Below are 8,367 nucleotides of genomic sequence, written 5' to 3' on the forward strand. Positions count from 1 at the left end.
CATTTTCCACAAATGTATTAGTAATTAAGATAGTATTACTTATATTTTATTTACAGTAATTTTACGTCATTTTAGTTTCAGTCTGTTGAATTTCTTTCAGCATTTCCACATATGGAACAGGAACCCAACTGTTTGGCCAAAATGTAAACAACAAGCACGCAAGATTAAACCGTGATACAATAACACTTGTCATCAAAATATTCCAAAATGCTCAATTTCTTTATCAACCATTTTTATACTGATTAGTCCAAATTCCCCTTTGATATAACAAATTGCTCAAATATTAACGCCTGTTCCATGTTTTATGTTTTTACGAAATATGTATCACCTATGCACATACACACGATCATTACTAGATAGAAATGTAACTTACCTCCCTTTTCCGTGTCAGGATCTGATCGTGGGTTCGATTCTCCATGACCATTTACTAAGGTCTTTCCTGAAAGCTTAACTACTGAACTGAAATTCTGTTCAAAGCATCCTAATATAAATCACCTGTTTGGTATCATTAATATCCAGCAACATCATCACACGCATCTGGCTGTAACAGAATCAAGTCATATATATGTTTTATATGTCTTTTGTTTTCACGGAGGGCATAGATCTTCGTTGACACACACATATGAAAATAACAATAGTATGGCAACAACTGTACCTGAATTCTGCGTACTTAATGTTTCGGTATTACTTGTATACTTCATAATTCAACATACATATATAATCTCTGGAACGTTTCAACACTTATTATTTTTAATGTCATATTAAACATGTCCGCCACGTCAGCCATATTGAATAGTCGTTCTGGTAAAATAAACTCTGTCAAAAAAGAAACGCAACCCCTGTCCTCAGATATGAAAAATTCGTTTGAATGAAGTTATTGCTTCCAAACTAAATGTTATTCGAATGTATTGAAATTATACACGTAATTAATGAAGATTACCATCCAAACAACTGCATTTGTACGCATAAGTGTATTTTATTGCTTATTCCGTCACAACGCATGAAATGACCCTCATGGTGACTTCGCACAAAAAAACCACATGCAAATCATGAAAATGGCAGTTAATGTAGGGGTGTATAAAAGCCCATGTGCTTTCGTATTATATTCATTCATTTGTCGCATGAAAAGCTGTGTGAAAAATGCCACGATTGAGTGCTGCCGACCGAAATATCGCCATTGGTCGTGTTCAAGCCGGAGAAAGTTTTGGAACTGTTGCACGGCACCTAAATGTTCACAAAACAACGATATCCCGACTTTGGAGCCGCTACAACAACTTCAATTTGAACAACGATCGCCCGAGAAGTGGAAGGCCAAGAATCACGACCCCCCTTCAAGATCGGTACATCCGGGTCCATCACCTGCGTAATCGGCATGCCCTACCAACCGTGACTGCCACACAAATACCAGGTTTGAGGAGAGTGTCAGCTCAAACGATTAGGAACCGTCTGAAAGAAGCGGGTTTACGTGCCTGTAGACCAGTTGTTGGACCTGTACTACGCCCCTACATCTCCGCCGACGACTCAGGTGGTGCAACAACGTAAGGATATGGACTTTACAAAACTGGAGGCGCATCTGGTTTTCTGATGAATCCGTTTTCTTTGCAACATCACGACGGAAGAAAACGTGTGTATAGGAGACGTCATGAACGTTTTGCGCCCATCTGCGTCCGACAGGGGACAGATTTGGCGGAGAAAGCGTTATGGTTTGGGGATCCATCTCATACAACCAGAAATCAGACTTGGTGATCGTTGAAGGAACCTGACAGCCCAACGTTACATCAACCACGTATTACAGCCTCACCTTCTCCCGATTATTGACCAACAGACACAGATTTTTCAACCAGACAACGCCCGGCCTCATACTGCACGTGCAACAATGAACTTTCTGCAGAATTCCAACGTCAATGTCTTGCCATAGCCCTCTAAATCACCAGACCTCAACCCTATTGAACACCTGTGGATACTCTGGATCGACGCGTACGTCAACGTCAGCCGCCGCCACAGACGCTGCAACAGCTCGGCGTTGCACTGCAGGAGGAGTGGAGAGCCATTCCCCAGGAAAGAATCCGGCGTCTTATCCGTTCTTGTCCAAGGAGATGCCGTGCAGTGATTGCAGCTCGTGGTGCTCATACGAGATACTGAGAAAGACGCCCCCCTGGTGACAAACTGGTGTCTGTGAGATGACTTTTGAAATGACAATTTTAAACATGCCCATCTTGGTTATTATTCTGCCAAATTTCAGACTTCTGTCTTAAATAATAAAAATGCTGTGTCGTCTTAAAACTTCAGATCAAAATCTCTAAAATACAGGGGTTGCGTTTCTTTTTTGACAGAGTTTATATTGTCATTTATTTAAAATGTATCAAGTGTACTTCTGTCGATATGTGTAATTTCAATAGTATTTTGCTAATGGCAATTGGGGCGATGGGGTAGCCTTGTGGTTTCACACCGAAGACCCGGGTTCGATTCCCCGCATGGGTACAATGTGTGAAACCCATTTCTGGTGTTCCCCGCGGTGATAATGTTGGAATATTGCTAAAAGAGGCGTAAAACTAAACTCACTCACTCACTCTAATGGCAATTCGGTTTTGGCATCTCCTGAAAGCACGAACAAATTAGTTTAATCACATTTTCTGACAGAATGCTCCTTTTGCTATATTTTATAACAATTATTTATATTTCTCGTTTATAGTGATAGACTGATCCAGTTTTCTTATGTATGAATAATTACAGCACTTGCAATATATTCATTTGTTATCTCTGGTTTATTGTTTATCTCGACTATATTACCTCATGTAATGAACGAAGATGCTTAGTAACTAATCATTCAGTGTAGTGCATTTGATTTGTAGGCGATAACTGAAAAGAAAGATGGCATAATTGATCTGTCCTTCCGTCCATTTACCTACATCTGTCAATGTCTGTCTAGTGGCGGTGGGGTAGCCTTGTAGTTAATGGTTAAAGCTTTTGCTCGTTGCGCCGAAGATCCGGGTTCGATTCCCCACAGGGGTACAATGTGTGAAGCCCATTTCTGGTGTCCTCCACCGTGATAGTGTTGGAATATTGCTAAAAGCGGCGTAAAACTAAACTCACCCCCATGTCTATGTCTGTATTCTTTATGAAATGTGATCTACGAAAATACCCAATAACCTGTCTTTCAGTTACCATTATTTCATTTTGTGTTGTTCCCATCTGAATAAGGGCAACATCAATGGTCAGTCCCTTCCGTCTGTCTGTCTGTCTGTCAGTCAGTGTTTATCGTTGAATACAAAATGTGTTACAAAAGTGCTCATCTTGTATGAGAGGGTTTTTTTTCAACACTAATGTGAACACATTCAACGCAATATATTGTATTTTGTGTCGTACATAGTTGAATAAAGATGTCATCAGATATTATAGTTCTTACTCTTTTAAACTAAGACAAGATCAGGGGCCCGAGTCTGATGAGTTTCATTTCTGCAACCCGTCAATATCCGGGTTAGAATTGGTCTTCAGCAGCCCGTGCTTGTCGTAAGAGGCGACTAACGGGACCGGGTGGTCAGGTTCTCTGACTTGGTTGACACATGTAATCGTATGAATCTGTCTTGATTTCAGTAAATATGTATAATGAATCAGTGTAGATTTCAGTAAATATGTAGATTTCAGTAAATATGTACAATGAATCTGTCTAGATTTCAGTAAATATGTATAATGAGTCAGTGTAGATTTCAGTAAGTATGTATAATGAATCAGTGTAGATTTCAGTAAATATTTATAACGAATCAGTGTAGATTTCAGTAAATATGTATAATGAATCAGTGTAGATTTCAGTAAATATGTAGATTTCAGTAAATATGTACAATGAATCTGTCTAGATTTCAGTAAATATGTATAATGAGTCAGTGTAGATTTCAGTAAGTATGTATAATGAATCAGTGTAGATTTCAGTAAATATGTAGATTTCAGTAAATATGTACAATGAATCTGTCTAGATTTCAGTAAATATGTATAATGAGTCAGTGTAGATTTCAGTAAGTATGTATAATGAATCAGTGTAGATTTCAGTAAATATTTATAACGAATCAGTGTAGATTTCAGTAAATATGTATAATGAATCAGTGTAGATTTCAGTAAATATGTAGATTTCAGTAAATATGTACAATGAATCTGTCTAGATTTCAGTAAATATGTATAATGAGTCAGTGTAGATTTCAGTAAGTATGTATAATGAATCAGTGTAGATTTCAGTAAATATGTATAATGAATCAGTGTAGATTTCAGTAATTATGTATAATGAATCAGTGTAGATTTCAGTAAATATGTATAATAAGTCAGTGTAGATTTCAGTAAATATGTATAATGAATCAGTGTAGATTTCAGTAAATATGTATAATGAATCAGTGTAGATTTCGGTAAATATGTATAATAAATCAGTGTAGATTGTCCTGGCTGGAGGCGAGATCAGACAGGTGGCACCAGAACCACAGAGGTCTATTGTTTAATGCCGCGCCCAGCAATGTTCCAGCTATATGGCGGCGTATGAAAATAATCTAGTCGGAACTAGACAATCCAGTGACTGACATCATGAGCATTGATATACGCAATAGGGATACAGTGGCATGGCAATAGGGATACGATGACATGTGTCAGCCAGCCGATCTCAGTGGTCGGGCTGCTGAAGACCAGCTCCAAGATCTTCACGTGTATGACATAACAAATTGTTTTTGAAATTACGTTAAAGGTTACAAAACACAGATACTGTCATGAGGCAGTCTGCCAAAAGAGGGAATCTACATGAATATATGACTAAATGGTGCCTTGGCCGTCATGATCAGCAAACTTGACCAACTTACCCGTTAGTCGCCTCTTACCACAAACATGGGTTGCTGAAGACCAGTTCTAACCCAAATCGTCACAGGTAACTTCTGAGTCGATAAATGTGTTAACATTCTACAAGGCAACTGCCATTCAAAACCCGACCACTAACGTACTTGTAATTACCAACAGTAACGTTCGATCTCCAACAACGATTCTGGCTTCCTACTGACACTATTGTCTGGGGATGTCCTTGACTGTTACTTGATTGAATGACGAGTACTTTCGGTCGGACAGGAAGCCAACACCCAATTTGGTTGTAGGGTTGGGTATTGCCAAAAGTTTCGTTTTGCGATAGATTGTGGTATGTCTTGGCGTATTGTAGTATGTATTGCAATATATTGTGAAAGTGTAACACGTGGTTTAAGGCAATGAAATGATTGTTTCCTTTCTCTTGAAACAATGCCACTGGTCACTGTCAGGACTACGATGGCATTGTAAAAGACATCAATTGAAAATGTTTCCAAATTGAAGACTTTTTTCTGTAAAGTTTGGAACGCGAGAAAAAGCGTTTGCAGCGGCGTCCATCATTTTGGTTTGACATTCTCAAAACTATTACTGTATGATAATATAAAGGAAACAGAAAAGTTATTGGCATTTGTGACTACATCACGACATTTACCAATCATGGTCACGGAAATTGGCGATCGTATCCGGTGAACCGGTTCGCGAAAAATGTGCCTCAGTATATCGGATTGTGAAGTTCGAATTGCAAATACCGGTTAACCGGTATTATCGCCCATATCGGTTGTGGTGAACAGCTGGTTATCAGTGACCCAGTTATATTCACCATTAGTCTGTCTTATAAGCTGATTGGAATCTGTGAATCTGAGGATAATCGAGACTGGTTATTCTCTGGCGTTGACTTTTTATGCTTAGATCTGTCAAACGTCCCTTTCTGGGATAACTTATAGACTGAGTCATACAGTGTACAGTTTAAAATGCAATTATAACCCAATATAGGCACAATCGGAATAACGTACGTCTACGTGTACGTTTCACGTGGTGTCTATTAGATTGATCTGCTTCGAATTCGTACAGCTAGATCGCGAGGAAGAAACCGTTAACAGTTCGGGTCTAACGTTCATCTAACAAATAACAGACGTCTCTTAGGTCAAAACAAAAGTACATGTTCAAACAAGAGGTTATCAGCTGATCATCCCACGTTCCACCCGTAGTTGGAAGGACATTTGACAACTGCTGACCCGTTAAACAGTTTTTGAGTATCCGCTCTGTGACTAAAGGTGTTGAGCTAAAAAAACAATTTCCAAATAAAGCACATAACAGTTTTCGAGTGAGTGAGTGAGTGAGTTTAGTTTTGTGCCGCTTTTAGCAATATTCCAGCAATATCACGGCGGGGGACACCAGAAATGGGCTTCACACATTGTACCCATGTAAGGAATCGAACCCTGGCCTTCGGCGTGACGAGCGAACGCTTTAACAACTAGGCTACCCCACCGCCCCGACAGCTGAAGCCACTAGAAGCATATGTAAACAAGTGCTTGAACTGTCTTGATGTTGATATCGGCAGTTGTTGCATCATTTTGGCTTAAGGTCCAGTTACACAGTCCCGTCTTGCCCAGGCAAACCAGTGTTTCAATGAAAAACTGTCGACCAGAAGAAACTTTGCAACGTCATTCAAACGAAACGTATTGCAATGGGTTTTTCTCAGAACTGGTATACTGGGTGATAAAATTAGATGAGGTTTTGTGAGTGAGTGAGTTTTACGCCGCTTTTAGCAATATTCCATCACTATCACGGCGGGGGACACCTAAAATGGGCTTCACACATTGTACCCATACCCAGGTCTTCGGCGTGACGAGTGAACGCTTTACGGAGAGGGTGTTCTAAGTTGTACCCAATCCTTTTCTCATGAATATATATGTTTAAAACAAACAAAACAACACTTTAACCACGAGGCCACCCCACCACCCTGAAATTTTGTGATTATCTCTTTGGTTTAAATTAAAATGTACATAGATTTTCATTCACACTGAAATTTTCCATTGTAATTAATTGACTAAACAACATACGTTACATACAATATATTTTATAAAAGAGAAAATCGAGATTCCGGTTATCACAACCATAACATATATTTTAGGGATTTAGTATGTAGAAAATAAGCTCTGTAGGTACAGTGTCACTCACGGACTAAAAATGAAGCTCACAATATATCGAAATACGTATTGGAAGAAGGGTACCCGAATCGCAGTATATTGCAATGCAATATTTTTAATTTATTTGCCCCAGTTATATAATAGCACCACACCCGTGTTGTTTTTGTTCCCAAGCGGAAAACGTGCTTCACCTTGGGCTTTCCTTAGTCCGTGAAGGTTACAGTTGGTCTTCAGCAATCCATGCTTGTCGTAAGAGGCGTCTAACGGCATCGGTTGGTAAGGCTCGCTGACATCGTATCCCAATTGCATAGATCGATGCTCATGACGTTGATCACTGGATTGTCTGGTCCAGACTTGCCGCTATACAGCTGGAATATTGCCGAGTGCGGCGTTAAACAACAAACTAAACTCTGTGAAGGAATAAAAATACTTTCCAAAAAGGCAATTTTTCATGGAGACAGGTGATGTGCGATCCCTGCACCAAAACAAGTGATAATTAACTTCGAAAAAAATTGACATTTTAAATTTTAAATTCAATTAATAAAATATATTTGCATTGCACCCTGTCCATATACACTTGAGAAACATAAACTGATTTTCAGAATACATTTATATTGTAGGGCTAGTCCAGTTGAAAAAGCGTTCGCTCGTCACGCCGGAAGCCAATGTTCACTTCCCCACATGCGCACAGTGTGTGAAGCCCATTTGGTGTCCTCCGCCGTGATATTGCTGGAAGATTGCTTAAAACTTAACTCACTCACTCACTCACATCGTAATTTCGGGACTGGAACGGCATTGACTGAACTCCGTGCGATATAGATTCCTGTAATATATATGGGTGACTACTGAGGGGGAAGCAACTACTGCGATAGCGATAGTCTATTGCAACATACTATTGCGATAGCGATAGTCTATTGTGACCAATCTCCTTGATTTGTCTCATTTGAAGTCATTTCCCAAATTAATATATAGTATATATGAAATAAAAACAAGTTGAAGTAGTTTAAATCTCAGTTAATAACTGACCAGAAACTTGAAACCCAGATCAAGTAAACAGTTAAACATAACATGGGCGGATAACTCTAAATCAAAGTGAACTAATATGATACTTCCTGTATTTTATTTCAATTATTCAATGTTTCTACCAATATATATATGCATTCTATAATATTACTCACCTGTTTGGGAACCGACATCCTCGTTCAGCGGAAAGTTCCCGAGTAGTTATCGGTCCTGTCTGTGACTAAAGGTGATTGATTACGTCACGGAACTCCGCCTATACATTTTACAGTTGTGAGGCAAGTTTCCCAAATTAATAAAACACATGAATGTATGGGAGTTGAAGCCAATCGGTGTATATGTGAGTGAGTGAGTATGGTTTTACACCGTCTTT

Source organism: Haliotis rubra, unplaced genomic scaffold, assembly GCF_003918875.1.
Source record: "Haliotis rubra isolate DU_JTF1 unplaced genomic scaffold, ASM391887v1 Scf647, whole genome shotgun sequence".
Lineage (NCBI taxonomy): Eukaryota > Metazoa > Mollusca > Gastropoda > Lepetellida > Haliotidae > Haliotis > Haliotis rubra.